At 38.3% G+C, this 13,753-nt stretch overlaps 1 protein-coding gene across 4 annotated transcripts in view; it reads right to left on the bottom strand.

Moving 5' to 3' along the window:
* The window catches only part of TMEM117 (transmembrane protein 117), a 536,937-nt gene that overhangs the window by 461,250 nt on the left and 61,934 nt on the right, over positions 1–13,753 (bottom strand). The window lies entirely within an intron of this gene.

Here is a 13,753-nt window from a genome sequence, read left to right as displayed (position 1 = left end):
AAAAAAAGGAAGTCCTGCCATATGAGAGAGCATGGATGAACCTTCAGGACATTATGCCAAGTGAAATAAGCCAGTCACAGGAGGACAAATGCAGCATGATTCCACTTCTGTGAAGTATCTAAAACAGAAATGCACAGAACAGAGTATGTGTGTGTGTGTGTGTGTGTGTATATATATATATATATATTTGTTATATACAACAGACAAATTTCCCCCTCCTGTCAGCCTGGCTCTGACAGGAGGGGGAAATGGGGAATTAGTAATCAACGGGCATAAAGTTCCAGTTAAACTAGATGAATAAGCCCTAGACATCTGCTGTACAACGCTGTACCTACAGTCAACAATAATGTATTGTACACTTAAAAATGTGTTGAGTATACCTCATGTCCAGTGTTGTTACCACAGTAAAATAAAATTTTTAAAAAGAGTGAGGACACACGCAATGAGAAGAAGAGGAGGAGCAAGAATGGAGGGCTGGAGATACAACACCAAAGTTTTTGAACTGGGGAAGGAGCTCTCTTGTGTGGTTCACTTAATACTTGCAGAAAACTGGAAATTAAAGAGCCAATAAAGGAGACCAAAAAAGCAGCGTATATAGTAGATAACTTTCATTATGGAAATCACATGAGAAAACTTCAAGTGCAGTTGCAGTATCAAATTATACAGAGATTAGAGAATTAAGACAAAAGAGGATTTGGTGTATGATGGTCAATTGAGACTAAAGAAAGTATTTTCAGAGGTATGGTGAGAATATTAAAATGCTTTTGAGTGGTAAGGCAGACAGCTGTGGAACTCAGTAGAATGCAGGATAATTCCCAGTGTTCAAGAGGCAGGCATAGAGCTAAGGGCTAATAAGACCCACTGGAAGCATCTATACAAAGGAACCATCAACTTAATTTTTTTTAAAAAAAAGGAAAATAAATTCAGAGAAAAAGTCTACAGCCAAGCAAGCATTTATCTTGAAAAATAAAATCTGAAGTAGCTTCTAATTGGTTAATTAGCTATGGACCTAGACAAAGCTATCCAAAAGGATTTGCATGGTGAAATAACCTTTTGTTTAGGCGGTGATTCTCAGGTGAGATTGGCTGTTAACTTTTGTAAACTTTGCTGTTAACCTTGGCAAGAACTGGGTGACAAGTTTAAAAAGATAAGTCAAAAAAAGTATTCAAAATCCCTGCAAGAGATGTTCTAAAAATGAAACAAAAAATTATGATTGCTGATGACATAAAAATAGCCATCAACTTTAATCGGAATAGACCAGGTGTAGCCCGAATACACAAAAAGTGCACTGTCGGTAATTATGTGAAGAAAAGAAAAAAAGAAATGTTCCAGGCAAGGACAGAATGACATCCCCCTTGTAACAGTCATCGTCACAGCATTCTGCAGGCAGTGTGCAGCACCATGTAGGTTATATTTTTGTCAAATAATGTAAGTGTGTCTGACAGTTATGTTCTATCTCAGGCTGTGTCCTTGATAAGAGTGTTCTAGTGGAGCAGAAATAGAAACTGAAGGATTTCCCCATCTACCAGAGAATAACCCTATGAAATCAACCTAACAAACCAGTAATGATGACTCAGTGCCATAGACCAAGTGACTGGAATAGAGATGAAGTCCTTCTATAGAAATCTCAATCAATCTCAACTGGCTAACGTCTAAAAAAGTATAATCCAAGATTATCACTATATTGTACACCCTTTGGTACAACAGCAACAGGGTATAGGATAAGGGGATTATGAGGTCACTCACTCCAGCTGCCCCCTTCTATGAGTTTATAAATCCTCATAAAAATGTTTGCCTTTTGCTTGATAAAAATCTAAGAGAGTCCTAAAATTAGACACATATAAAAGAATTGGTTTGAAAATTCAGGTTAGAAATATGAACCCCAATATTGCAGCCCAAGATCTTTTAAAAATAAATGTTAGTACAAGCTAAAAATATGTTTATACTTACCATATGCATAATGGGTAAAGGTGAAGGTTTGGGAGACAGATGACTGAGGCTTAACTCCTGGTTTTGCCACTGCCCGCTGGGGTAACAGTTACATAACCTCTCCTTGCTTCTGGTTATATGTAAAATGAGGGTAATAATAGTAACCACTTCATAAGATTGCTGTGAAGATTACATTGTGACTTACATAAATCAGTTGCTAAAATGCCCTGACACAGGGCATGCACTCAAGGTGAGTTAGTATTCTTTGTTTGTTTTTAGAGACAAGATCTTACAGCCTCAAACTACTGAGCTCAAGGGATCTTCCTCTTTTAGCCTCCGGAATCGCTAGGACTATAGGCTCGTGTTGCCACACCAGGCTGATATTTTTTCTTTTTTTAGAGATGATGGTCTCGCTATGTTGCCCAGGCTGGTCTCAAACTCCTGGCCTCAAGCAATCCTCCCACCTTGGCCTCCAAAAGTGTTGCGATTACAGGCATGAGCCACCGTGCCCAGCCATAGTACTAGCATTGTAATCACTACATCAATAAATCAGATTTGATCTCTGCATGTAACTCATCACATCTAAAACTGGGCATAGGGAGGCCTTAAATAAACGGTTAAGATAACTAGCAGCTTCAGGTAATCTGATTATGCTCCAGGAGGCTGCAACCTTAACACAGATCTGACTGTAGCAGGGAAGAAGGATGGACCACTGGGAGGAGTAGAGAGAGGAGTATTGCCTCTAATAGTGAGACTGTAACATCAGAGAAGAAGCCTAGATATACCTCAGGCCAACAAGAAATCAGAACCAGCCAGAGGCTCCATCACATATATCTACCTGGCTTATGTTTAGCCCTTTCAACTCCTAGGATGAAGTAGGAAAGCTCTGAGATGCCATTTGATTTTTTAGTCCCAGTAGCTGAAGAGAGAACACTATCAAGACTCATCAGTTTCATACTCCAGCAACAGTAATGCAACAGCTCTTCACTGTGTTTGTCCTTCTGACAATGTACAAAGATCCATGAACTAAGATGTTCACATCAGAATGATATAAGTAGTAAAATAAAGGCAGCATCCTGTGAACATCCTAAATGTTCAACTAAAGATGGTGGCACAATAAAGTGATAAAATCATGCAGCCATTAAGATGTGCTTATATTTGATATTTACTAACCTAGAAGGGGAAGAATGATAAATATTGAATACACAGAATAAATCACATTTTATAAACACATATCCATAAGAAAGCACGCCAAAATGTTAACAGTGCTCCACGCCTCCCCACTTCTGCTGGATTTGAGGGTGGCTCAAAATGTGGCTGGGAAGAGGAGAATGAGTTAGTAGTGACTGTGAATTTATCCCCCACTTTTTTCTTGCCCAACCATTACCTGCTCCCTGCCACTATTGACTGTAATTGTCCCAGTAGCGCTTTTGCTAGATCAGACTAGAGTAATTAGAGTGAGGTGGCCAGGCGGGTGGCGGTGGGGGAGGGTGTTGAGGCGGGTGCTGAAGCTGCAATATCTGCAACAGTGGCAGTGAAATGTGGTCATGGCTTCCCATTAAAAAAAAAAAAGTTTTCCCTTACCCTTGCCTCCTCCTAGTTTAAAGACACTATACTCAGGAAATGCCACTGGATTTTTTTTTCCTCTTTCTTTCTTTTTTCCTTTCTTCCTTCTTTTTCTTTCTTTCTCTCTTTTTCTTTCTTCCCTACTTCTTTCCTTCTTTCCCTCCTTTCTTTTTCTTCCTCTTTCTTTTTTAGTAATAGAAACAAGGCTGGGCGCAGTGGCTCACACCTGTAATCCCAGCACTTTGGGAGGCCAATGCAAGTGGATCACGAGGTCAGGAATTCAAGACCAGCCTGACCAACATGGAGAAACCCCATGTCTACTTAAAATACAAAATTAGCCAGGCATGATGTTGCATGCCTGTAGTCCCAGCTACTTGGGAGGCTGAGGCAAGAGAATCACTTGAACCCAAGAGGCGGAGGTTGTGGTGAGCCAAGACAGTGCCATTGCACTCCAGCCTGAGCAATAAGAGTGAAACTCCACCTCAAAAAAAAAAAAAAAAAATATATATATATATATAGACACAGGTCTTCTCTGTTCTCCTAGGCCTCACCTGAACAGGCCTTTAAATTAGACAATTCTAGGGCTAGCAGATAGTCACTGTCCTGGGACTAAGTGCAGTAAACCATTCTGTGACCAAGCAAGAGCATTTATCTATGCAAAGTTGGTCACTGAAGGGGATGAAGATCACTTTGTATAAGAAGCACTGATATTTGAAATGAAAGAAAGTTATAGGTGTGGACTGGACAAGGTCAAGTGGCATGAAAGGGTAAAGAAGCTCTAGAAACAAAATAACCTTGAGACGAGAACTATGACTGATGAACTAGACTCAAGACAAGAAGTCCAAGATCCACAGAGGAGGGTTAGCTTTGGTCTGCCCCTCTGTTTCCAGCCACCTGGCACAATACTTGGATCCTAGGAGGTAATGGCTCGTCATGGGAATATTAACTGAAGGAGAAGTGTGGAGTGCCTCTGGTAAATGTCACTGAAGGGTGGCCAAGCCTCCCTCCAAGGAGTATGAGTAAGACCTAGACTTTAAGAACCTGGATGTCTGTATACCTGGAAAGGACTATCACTGAATACTGACACCATGTGGAAGCAAAGAAGAAATGGCAGTAACACTGTTTAAACATCAGTGCTTTCCCTTGCAGGTAGAAAGCAGCCAGATTTTCCTCTCACAGTATAAGCTTCAGGGGTTTTGGTGTAAATCAAGATGAGAGGAAAATCGCAAGAAGGAGATATCAGACTTTCAGATATGCAGATTTACAGTGAGTTTTAATATAAATTTGCTGAAGGAAAGGGTACCACAACTTATACCACTGAATATTACAGAGCTATTCATAAATACTATACTATGAACAAAATCAAATACCGTAAGTCTTTACTCTTTGAAGGTTTCAGCTTCCTCTCCCTTTGATCCCAAAGTTTCCATATACCCAAATATTTTTTGGTCAGCTCCTCAATCCAAAATTCAATTTGTTTCATGAATGAAACAGAGGAGAATAAAGAAAAGGCACTGATACCATGAAATCTCACCAGTCTGACTGTTCTTCCACATATAGACATGACAGTCAGGGACAGTAAAAGTAACCCATTGTTCCCCACTGTCTTCTCCCCCATCCTCTCTATCATGCATTCAACTAGAGGCTGAAAGCTCCGTTGGCAGGGCCTGTGTCTGTTTTGTTCTCCACTGAATTCCCGGCACATAGAAGGAGCACCACAGATATCTGTGAAATGAATTCGTTCATTCAATTGTCAGATCAGGCTTCTCACAGGGGTAAAGAAGAATAAAATGTGATCACGATCTAGGGGAAGACTGAGGAGTGGGTTCATTAGAGCTAAGTTTCTTAGGCGACCTGCAGGTCTGAGAAGGGAAATAAGCAGTAATAGAGGGAAGGGAAGCAAAACCAAAGCAGAATCAGAGAAAGTTTAGTAACTCAAGTTTTTCCCCATAGATGAATGTTCCTAGTATCAAGCCTTCAAGCACATCCCCTCCCGAACCTGCTGCATCTCCCCTGACTCTCCCACACATTGGTATACATGCGGTTGTAGGATCATGGTTTCTGTTTAATTGATTAGATTTAGCCAGAGAATTCTCCTGTGATTCTTTGTCTACCCTCAGATGCACCAGAGAAAATATGGAAAGGATAAGGCATTTCTATCTGTCACATCAGGATATTCCTATCTAATATCCCAAAAATATATAAGAGAACTAATTCAATTAAAATGCATCAATGTAAATGGAAAAGTCCATGAGAACTTTTGTCCTGCTTGACAAGATACAGTTAATATTTGGTTGTGTGTAATATTTCTATTCTCTGCAAACATAAATTATATTTCTGTAAATAAATTTAAAAATAAAAGATATCTTATTACCTTCTGCCATGATGAAAGTGAACAAAGTGAATAATTAAAAGATGTCCAAATTATCCTTTATTCTTTTATTAAAGTATGTTATATGATTCTGTGCCTTGCATAAATCCAATTTGTATTGATTTTCTAGAGATAATATAATGCATACTGTAAAAGCAACTGTCCCACAGTGGCAAAAACAGGAATGACTCATAAACTCGGAGAACAACCGGATGTTAGATTGAAATAGAATCCCAGTTGGACATGGTCTGCTGCTCCCCACTCTGTGTCCAGTTTCTCTGAGATGTCACTCAGATAGTCCCAGCCCTCTGTTAAGCAAAAAAGTCCCTCTCTGTTAGCTCCCTTCCCATCAGGTAAAAAGATGTTTTATCCCACAACATGACAGGACGGATACCTAATTCAAACTTTATTAACCTATATGAATATGTAGACAGTCAGAAGTTTAAGATATGATCATAAAACAATGTCTTTTGTTATTAGACATTGTTTCAATCAACATTTATTAAACATGAGGCACTTTCCTGTAGTGAAGAATGAAGCAGATCCAGTAGCTATATTCAAGGTCATAAAGCTTGGTAGGTATGCCTTTAAAGCCAGCCTTCCTACCTGGAGTCCAAGGACCCATAGACAGTCCATGAATGAGCTTCCAGAAGCCTATGAATCCCTTAATAAATGCAATGTGTTTACATGTTTGTACATGCATTTGGCAGGGCCGTGTGTTCAATGGATACCAAATTCTCAAAAGGATTGGTGGCCTCAATGAAGTTAAGAATCACTGCCTTGAGGCTTATAAAGGGTTTTGCTTAGATGCTCAAAACATTTTTTGAACTTTTCCTTTGGAATATTTCAAAGCCTAGGGTACCTTTTATGAATAATCTCAATAATGACAAGCCTTCCTTGGAGGAGGACTCCAATTTTTAAAGTCATGCAAAAACACAGCAGACAGACAGAATAGGAAGATGCTTAAACTGCATAGTTTATATTTGGATAAAATGAATATAACTATAAATTAATGAGACTAATTTTCTTGGGGTATTTAAAGGCTACACATATATTAACTGAAAATCACATGGAAAAGTACCAACAAAAACATCAGTACTTTAAGGATAATATTAACCAAGGTGAAAAAAAGACACATTTCCATGTTTTCATTCATTAAACACATATTTTTTTAATGTATACTATGTACCAGGCACTCTTAAAAGTGCCAAGGATACAGGAGTTAACAAAACACATAAAAATCCCTGCCCTCATGTAGATTTCATTCTGCCATCTTTTTTTTTTTTTTTTTTTTTGAGACACTGTCTAACCCCCTCACCCAGGCTGGAGGGCAGTGGCATGATCTCGACTCACTGCAACCTCTGTCACCCAGGTCCAAGCAGTCATCCTGCCTCAGCCTCCTGAGTAGCTGGGATTACAGACCCTCACCACCATGCCCAGCAAATTTTTGTATTTTTAGTACAGATGGTGTTTCACTATGTTGGCCAGGGCAGTCTCAAATTCCAGACCTCAAGTGATCCACCCACCTCAGCCTCCCAAAGCACTTTGATTACAAGCGTGAGCCACCGCACCCGGTCTTCTTCTGCTGTCTTTGTTCAACAACTGAATTCATCTAACATGTACTGCACAACTATGAATGTGTAAATAGATATAAAATAGAAAAAATATAATAGGAGTTTAAAAAGTATGTCATAGAGAAAATAATGTTTGGGTAGAAAATTATTAATGGCAAAATACAATGTAATGTTTAGCATGCTGATATAAATATTTGGTTAAAATGAACACAATTAATATAACCAAAACAGAAATAAACAGTAATGATATTAAGTGCTTGACAATTCTCAGAAAATATACAATATACTTTTAAATTATATTTACTCATGTGATCTAAGCAAAGGCTACAGAAAGATTTGGGGGATTTGGGAGCACAGGATCAAAACATGGAGGAAACAGAAAAAAGGATGTCATCAAACTCAGGACTGCTCCCATCTCCAAAAATATAAAGATATGCCACATCCAGAAATTTATAGAAAAGGAAGTTCTTGCTCCAGGCGTAAATCACTTTCCTAAATTAAATAACCAAATTAGTCTCGATCCTTCCTTCTCTAATCTGAACACTTCCGATTATTTCTAACACTCTCAAGCTGCAGATCTAAGAGCCCAGAAATACAACTTTCTGATATTATCCACTATGGTTTTAAAAGTCTATGTGAGGGCCGGGCGCGGTGGCTCAAGCCTGTAATCCCAGCACTTTGGGAGGCCGAGGCGGGTGGATCACGAGGTCAAGAGATCAAGACCATCCTGGTCAACATGGTGAAACCCCGTCTCTACTAAAAATACAAAAAATTAGCTGGGCATGGTGGCGCGTGCCTGTAATCCCAGCTACTCAGGAGGCTGAGGCAGGAGAATTGCCTGAACCCAGGAGGCGGAGGTTGCGGTGAGCCGAGATCGCGCCATTGCACTCCAGCCTGGGTAACAAGAGTGAAACTGCGTCTCAAAAAAAAAAAAAGTCTATGTGAAAATGCAAATAAATAAATCAATATTTAAAAATAAATAAGTAAAGTCTATGTTAATGGACTAACAGTTAATATAATCTAATGGGAGAATGTCTTGAGACATGGGTCTGCCAGGAGAAGAAAGGTGATCATCTTCTTGTTCCCATTCCCCGTCAAGATTGTCCATCACCCCTCCGATTGGGTGCCTAGAAAACACAGATGAGTGCGTACTGGGAATAATGAATAGAGAGAATCCTCAAGTATTCTAGATTGGGTACTAAGAAACTCATCTGATGCCTTACAACTGTAGCTGCCCTTTCTAAGCTTTCTCTACATAACTTAAACTAGAAATCTTGGGGTTAGGGGAGACATACACAGGCACACACATGCTCAAGAACAGGTATTCTGATAAGCAAATGTTGATGCGAATGCTATTTTGGAGTGAAGAAACTGGAACAATAGGGACTAAACTGCTTGGCATAACAATATAAAGGAGTTTTCTTGGGTACAGAGAATATTAGTTTTATAACTGATTTCTCTTATTCAGATATAAAGGTTTGGGATGAGGGAAATGGAAGCCAAGCACCCACCTGGGAGTGATAAATGATCAACGTATAAAAAAGGCTGGGGCCTCAGGAGAAAGTTTGTGAAGGGCCTGATGAGGAGTCTAGAATTGGGGATATTAAGATTTAAATAGATATTAAAAGTTAAATCAAATTTTAAACACTAATATCAAATTTTAAACATTAGGAATTGTAAAACTAAAAGGTTGTTTTTGTCTGTTTGTTTTAAAAGACAGGGTCATTCTCTGTCACCTAGGCTCAAGTGCTGTGGTGCCATCATAGCTCACTGTAACCTTGAACTCCTAGGCTGAAGCGATCCTGCCCCATCAGCCTACAAAGTTCTGGGATTACAGGCATGAGTCACCTTGCCTGGCCTAAAACGTTGTTTTTAAGGAAATAAACTTTCTTCTAGTGAACTGTTTAATGAATCTGTTTTATTGTATGACTTTGAGGAAAATAAGAAATCATTCTTTTTAATCTGTGAACATGCCAATTTGCTCATGCAAACTGATCTTAGAAAAGTCAAAATACTTCTTTTCTTAAATGATACCATCTGGCAAAATGACCATGCATTCATTTACAACACAATACTCTGTGAACATGTGATCATTCAATATGATAGTGATGAAAGTTAAAGAATTGGGTTTTGTTTCTTTTTGTGGAAGAAAAAGTTAAGCCATTAGAACGATGGCATTTGAGAACATAAAGGAGCCATTGAGGCAGGGCAAACACTTGCTTAACTACTCTTGGTGGTAGGAAAATTGTAAAGGACAGGATTCTTGTTCCAAGAGGTCAGATAACCAGATAACCATGGGTAAGCACATTTATGGCCCAGGCTGCACTGCACTGCAAGATAAAGTGTTCCTTGGGTTGATTAATCTCCAAGAAAAGGAGCTCACTAGCAGATACCTTTTTGTAAAGTGCAGATATATCAAACATTTTAACATTTTCTTTAATGTCAGAGTTCTCCTAAACCCACATCTTAGTCTATAAATGCTCCCTTATCACCTGCCTCTTCATCCTTTCTTTATCTAAAAAGAATGTTGCCAACTACAGTAGATATTTTTCAAATATTCTAACCAGTGTTTTTTACTGTACTTTAGGTTCTGGGATACATGCGCAGATCATGCAGGATTGTTGCATAGGTACACACATGGCAAGGTGGTTTGCTGCCTTCATCCCCCCATCACCTATATCTGGTATTTCTCCCCATGTTATCCCTCCCCACCCTCCCCACCTCCCACTGTTCTAACCAGTTTTAAATGAAATTGAATGTAAATTATTAATGCAACACATAGAAATCATTCCAACAAAATTTTCTGCTGCACTGATATCCCACTTTTTATGTGAGATGACTCATTTCAATGTCCTTTCAGCTAATCTGTATTTTTCTATATTCAATAAGGCCCTCTTGTACTCAATTGATTCTATGTCCTCAACACTTGATTTCTCAGAAAATTTCTTACTAAAACACCAGCAGAAGCAGTAAATAGTAGTGCTTAGTAACCTTTTCCCATCAGCACTAGAAAAACCAAATTGTCTTTTTCATAATCTCATGGTATTCACTTTTCTTGTCTTGTACTCAAAAAATATATACAATCCTTCTTCTGAAAAGTACATAGCAGTAGCACCAAGAGAGGTCTGATAATATTTTATTCTTTTTCTGAGCATATCTGTACTCTAGAAAATCAAGTAAATTTCAGAAAACATTTAACACTGGCAACAGTAAAGTTACCAATGTCACAGTTTAAATATTCCATCAATACCTCATGAGTTTTCCAGAAAAGGTCAACCAGAAAATAAAGGTCTTCCATTTTTTGGTCTATAATTTTAGGAAAAATAATTTACTTGTAGCATTTATTTTTCTATTTAATGGTACTAGTGTGCTTTTGTACTTGCTAAGCTACTGCTGGGTTTTAATCACTTATCCAGTTTTTTAAGATTATGCTGAGGATCTTATCTTGTTTACTAATATGCAAGTAACTATTTTTACTTGATGTCATTTGAGTAACTAATGGCTTGTTCTCTAATCTATCCATTTAATGGAAGTGTTAAATAGCACTGAATCTATGACTGGCTCCTCTGAGTCATCATGTATCCCTCTTACTTCTAAAACATTAATAGTCACCTTTGGGTGATACTACTGTGGTCTGTCTGGTTCCAATACCCTCCTACCCCTATCCCTTCTCTTCCCGCAGTGGAAGCACTTACACACTCCTGGATGTCCATTCTTATCTCAGACTTTGGACCAATAGCCTCCTCATGAGAAGGGAACTTTAGCTCAATGTAGAGCACTAGACATCAAGTCAACCTTGCTATTAGTTCAACTCTGATAACTGACTCTTTGGCAAAGTTCTAACAACAGGATTCTGTCTTGTTTTCCTGAAACCAAGTCCCAGCTGATCCTCTAGATGTGGTAACTAGGTCCCTTGCTCATTTCCTTCTGTGCCTGGGCCTTTGTTCTGATGAAACCATTATTTCAGCTCTCTAGATACCATAAAGTACCTTCCTGAAAGGATCTTTCCCCCAATGTCTGTAGTTATACCCTGATCCCAACCCATCTCTAGCCTCCCTCACTCAAGGGCATGTCTAGTTCCAACTTCCAGGTCCCCCAGATCACTTCTGTTCCAATTAACACTGTCATGTCTGACTCTGCCTTGCAACATAAGCCATAACATAAGTGAATTTACATAAGTTATAAATTCACCAAGAGAATGCACAATTGATCAAACAGAATATTTTCATCGATATTGAGTAAACAAATGTCTTCCCAAATCCATAAAATGTTAATAGCATTTTCTCTATGTACTATGTCACAATTATTACTGCAGACTAGAACACAAAATGTACACATTTTATATACTGTTAAGACATGATATAATATTTGCTGAAGACTAAATCCCATGCTCTCCTTGGCTCTTGAAAAAAATGTTAGGCAAAAAGATTCATAATTTCATGGAATATGTATATTTTACTTATTTTCATTTTGAAATAGAAATCTTAAAAATGCCTTCAGATGCTTCAACTATTCATAATTCTAAAAAGTTGGTTAGTAGCTCTGTGGTGCTCTGCTCTATTTTGTACACTAGCAGTTTCACTTTATGATTTTCTTGGTGAGGAAAATAACACATGTAAGTAAGTTGAACAGTGCCTGCCGGGTGTGGTGGCTCACGCCTGTAATCCCAGCACTTTGGGAGGCCAAGACTTGCAGATCACTTGAGGTCAGGAGTTCAGGACCAACCTAGACAAAATGGTGAAATCCCACCTCTACTAAAAATACAAACATTAGCTGGGTATGGTGGTGCACACCTGTCATCCCAGTTACTTGGAAAGCTGAAATAGGAGAATGGCTTGAACCCAGGAGACGAAGGTTGCAATGAGCCAAGATTGCTCCCCTGCACTCCAACCTGAGTAATAGAGTAAGACTCCATATCAAAAAAAAAAAAAAAAAACACAAAAAAACAGGGCCAAATGAATGATCTATTGTTGAAACAGAAAGCATTTGGAGAAAAATAACTCCCATATGCTACTGGCAGAAGCATAACTTGTTTCATTCTTTTCAGAAACCCTTTGCACGATTTGTTTCCAGGGTTTTCTTAAAAGTCAACTCCTTTTGACACAATAATTCTCTTTCTAGGAGTCTTCCCCCCTCTGCAAAAAAAATACATTTGTTCAAAGATTTATATACAAAGATGTTTCATTTATATCAGAATAAAAATAGAAACAACCTAAGTGAGCAATGAAGGTTGATTCAATAAATAACAGTACATCTATCTATATGATGGGCTATAATACTTAATGAAATCAGGGAAATCCAGAAAAAAAATTATGTTCTGGTTAGTCAAGAGTCTCCAGATGGTAGGTGATTTTAATTTTCTTTTTCTTTTTTCTTGTTCTTCCTCTTGTTCTTCTTTTCTTCCTTCCTCTCTCTCCCAATGTCTTTGTTCTGTAGTTTCCAAATGTTCCGTGCTAAGCATGCATTGCTCTTTAAATAATCCCGCTCCCAAAAAGAAAGAATTGCAGAGAATATAAAATAATTTAAGGGCATGAGAGTTTCTTCAGGCATGATAAAGAAAGATCTAATTGATTTCTCTTTTTAATTCCTTAATAAATTAATGAGTAATTTTCCAAAAAGCTGTGGTCACTGTTATAACTTCCGTAACTACCTCTGTGTAATGACCGCCCCATCTTCAGAACACTGCCTCAGCAGATCTCTAAAGAAGATCTTAACGAAAAAGCTAAGATGCAAATAAACCGAAAAATCCTTTTTGTAAGTATCCTATTTAAATACAATAGGCTGTAGCAAACTCTGGCAGTCTAATCCCACTAAAAGATTTTTACTGTGGTTTGGAGGATCGGACTCTTGGAGAACAAGCTGAGAAAATAGTTGTGAGTGGGCTCCAAACTCAAAAACTTACCTTCAATTACAAACTACCTTCAATTTTAAACCACTAGAAGGAAATGATCATGGATCGTGTGAACACTCACGGAGTGCTTACCAATTTTGACCCACTTTATAGTAATATACATATGAGAATAAAATGAGTATAAATTATACTCATTTTATCATTCATATTCATCATATGAATCCTTACCATAAACCTCTTCAGAGATAAGAAAAGCAGTTTGCACAAGGTCACATATCTAGGTAGTGGCAAATCCAGCTCTGTCTGCCTCCAAAGCTCATTTTCTTTCTAATATACTACTTGATTCTGACAATTCAAAAGAGGACAATTAAGCAGAATGTATGTAAAGTACCATGCACTGTGGTGGGTATTGAGCAGGTGCTCAATAAATGGTAGTCACTTTTATAGTTGCTAAAAGTTAGT

This window comes from Sapajus apella, unplaced genomic scaffold, assembly GCF_009761245.1.
Source record: "Sapajus apella isolate SASKATOON/1434 unplaced genomic scaffold, GSC_monkey_1.0 scaffold66, whole genome shotgun sequence".
Lineage (NCBI taxonomy): Eukaryota > Metazoa > Chordata > Mammalia > Primates > Cebidae > Sapajus > Sapajus apella.
Note: the sequence above shows the minus strand (reverse complement) of the source record. Positions and strands in the feature narration are given on the sequence as shown.